General features: G+C 38.2%; 1 non-coding gene across 1 annotated transcript; it reads right to left on the bottom strand.

The window, feature by feature from the left end:
• Positions 1-272: 272 nt before the first annotated feature.
• Positions 273-361, bottom strand: LOC122660615. The gene has a single exon (XR_006332726.1). It is a non-coding gene; the product is annotated as a small nucleolar RNA snoR8a (small nucleolar RNA).
• Positions 362-3322: the final 2961 nt, after the last annotated feature.

Raw genomic sequence — 3322 nt, 5'->3', positions numbered from 1 at the left:
TTATAACCCTTTCCCGTTTCATTCTCAGTTTCTCTCATCTTCAAGTAAAACCCATCATTACAATTGAAATTTAATGGTGTTTCGCAATTGGCAATTGTTACTTAACCATAATTTTCAGTATAGAGCTCCATTCTGTCTCCAAATCGTTTTATTAAGGTTACAATTTTCCCGTTTCATTCTCAGTTTCTCTAATCTTCAACTACAACCCATCACTTAAATTGAAACCCATTTCGACAACTTGACACAAAAAATGGAAAAAAATGAAATTTCGGTGGTGCTCATATTCTATGGGTGTTAAGGAGTCTATCACGCCATGGCGATGGCATTCAGAACGAGGAATTTTTATAATCATCGCACCAAAAGTCTTATTCTCGAAGAAACAAATTAAATCAAAAAAAAAGAAAAAAGAAAAAAGAAAAAAGAAGGTCTAAAAATAAGAGTCAACAATATGGAGGCGAGCGTAACCCTAATCTCTGTATCTTTCATTTCGGCAGATTAGGGCTTTAAACGCCTCTGCTCATTATCAGGAATGGTTCAATACAAAAGCATCAGAGATTCTCAGCATTGTAAATACCAAATACTCATTCCTTCCGATTACTATCATAAACCAACTCATGGAAACAAAATGCTAATACGATGATATCAAACCCAAACCCAAACCCTCACCCTCACCCTCAAGAGAACACATTAGAAACCTAACAAAAAAAAAAATTGTAAAAATCCTATTCCAACAAAAAAACCAACGGAAAACAAATCGAATGAACATGAACGATGTAACTACACTACGTAAGAGATACAAGGACAGCAAATCAAAATACCAGAGCGGCGAGCGTTACAGAAGCAAGAGAATTCGAAAGGACCAACCCAATTCACAAGATCAATTCACAACTTCCTATTTATATAGAAGAAATGATCTCAGAACCCTAAAACGAAGAACTTTGTCCAACTAAAAAAGCGATGATCTAAAAGGGTTGAGTTGGTAAATGCGTACATTGGACGGCTAAGATCTTCCAGAAAACGGAATCCCTTTTATACAAGTGAGCAAACTAGGGTTCGCCCGTCGCCGGCTAGGACTGGAAACGAGATCTGCTGAGCCGAGTCAGGCTGGTTCTTAAAACCAGCGTCACCAAAGTCCCATACTCCGGTCGCGATTCACGAATCGTGAGTTCGAGACACCAGAGGTCCAGAACCAGATTTACCACTTACCAGACTCACGACTCAGTATAGAGATCGTTTAAAAATCCAGTTTGCAGGGTCAAACTCAAACCGTTCATGCCGCGTTTTCCATAAACCTAACTCATCCCTATTTTAACTCCCACTTCCAAAAAGCCCTAAACCCGTTCCAAAAGGTCACCGATGGGCTGGATTTTTTTCTTAGTATCTAGGCCCAGCTCGAGGTCTCTAATGCAAATGCCGAGGACCAGCTCGGCATGGCCCAAACTTAGGCTGAAATATTCTATTTGAGCTTGGCCCAGGCCTGGCCTGAAAGCCCTGACCTTTTTCTCACGCAGTCAATTGGTGAAAAATCTTTTTCACGGGTACAACTAATTTCGTGTGGCTCCCCTACGCCTAGAGACACACACCCCAACCCCCCACCTCCCCACCCCCTTAAAATGACTGACTGCCCTACTCTATTACCAAAATGAATAAACCTACTTGATGATAGACCTGTGTATATTGGCGGCGGCCATGCTAGTGCAAGAGCCACACGATACGACAATGTTCTTCTTCTTATAAAATATATATCGAGATTCAATTATTTTTTCCCATAAAATTATATAACTTTCATGTTCATGATCATGCACTATCCACTATCGTCTTGTCTACTCTCTTGGTAGTTTCAAAATTTTCAATTCTTTATTTTGTCACTTGTTAATCTTAGTTTAATTTCTGATATTTGACATATGAAAACAAACCTGTGGTCTGTCATCCACAAAGTTTTTGTGCCTGTCTTAAATGCTACATGGTAAATCTAGGTTGTGTTAGGTATGCATCTTTGAAATAGATTCTAGGTGTAGAATGCATTTTGAAATTTGATTCTTTTCTATTTTCTCGCTTTAGAATGAATTTTGAGAGCCGGAATCTATTCTGAGAATAAATATCAAATATAAATGAAGTGTATATTAAAGAGATTTCAATGAGATTTGAAATCTCTCTCTCTCTCTCTCTCTCTCTCTCTCTCTCTCCTATTGTCATATCAATCCATTCGTATAGGTATTGGCCGTGACCGAAACTGATACCTAACTGCTATGGATTAGCCAATACAATATGGATATAGTATTCTAAGTGAAAAAATATTTATTTGATCTGGAATCAAACCGATATGAGAATGCATACCAAACACAAGTGAAGTGTCTATTAAAGAGATTTCAATAAGTTTTGAAATTTCTCTCTCTCCCCCTATAGCCGGATCAGTTGATTCGTATCAATATTGCTATAGATTAGCCGATACACTATGATATGGTTTTTTTATGAAAAAATATTGGTTTGATCCGGAATTGAAGCGATACAGCCCAATAAGATTGTTATGTACCGATTGGATCCATATTGTTGCGTCAAGAAATCTCCATAGATTGTCTTCTCGCTCTATAGCCTACACAGGAGAACTAAGCAAGCACAAGAGAGCCGGTTTGCTCTGGCGGGGGACTCTTCGATGCTTAAGTCAGATCTCTCGTAGCAGCAGTCAAGAATAATTAAGAGGGATTTGTGAGGGGTTATACCTGAGTATATATGTAGTGTTTATAGCAAGTAGAGACGGTGGTGGAGAGTCCCAATCTGTTAGTTTTCCATTCATGATAGGAAGCTCATCGTGGAGTGCTTTTAGGAGAGTGATCCCTGATAGATAGGAGTCGTGGGCTCTAATCTTGTAGTCTTCTTATAGAAATGAATTAGTGTTGGGATGAAATAACCCATCCCTACGTTGCATATTGTGTCGTATTATGGATGGGCTCTTCATTGGAGCTGGTATGGGCGTGATCCAATGGACTTTTAGTCATCAATGAATTGCCACGATATGATGATGTGGCATGACACCATTGGATGGTCATATTTAGGTATATTATCATTACCAACATTTGTATCGTTAAGTAAATCCATGGTGGGTCAGGGCCACAATTAGCAAAAACGTGTTTAAAATTCTGTTTTAAATGTGATCACGTTTTATACTGTTTTAAACACGTTTTGCCATATGTTTCGCACATTCAAGAAAAAATGGCAAATGGCGAGCATTCCGGTTTTAAACACATTTAAAACATGTTTACATTTATTTTTTTTTTTTGCCGTTTTTTAAGACCTTGGACTTGTTGAATAATGACTTACTTAA

Source organism: Telopea speciosissima, chromosome 4, assembly GCF_018873765.1.
Source record: "Telopea speciosissima isolate NSW1024214 ecotype Mountain lineage chromosome 4, Tspe_v1, whole genome shotgun sequence".
In the NCBI taxonomy this organism is placed as follows: Eukaryota; Viridiplantae; Streptophyta; class Magnoliopsida; order Proteales; family Proteaceae; genus Telopea; species Telopea speciosissima.
This window is presented reverse-complemented; position numbering and strand designations above follow the sequence as displayed.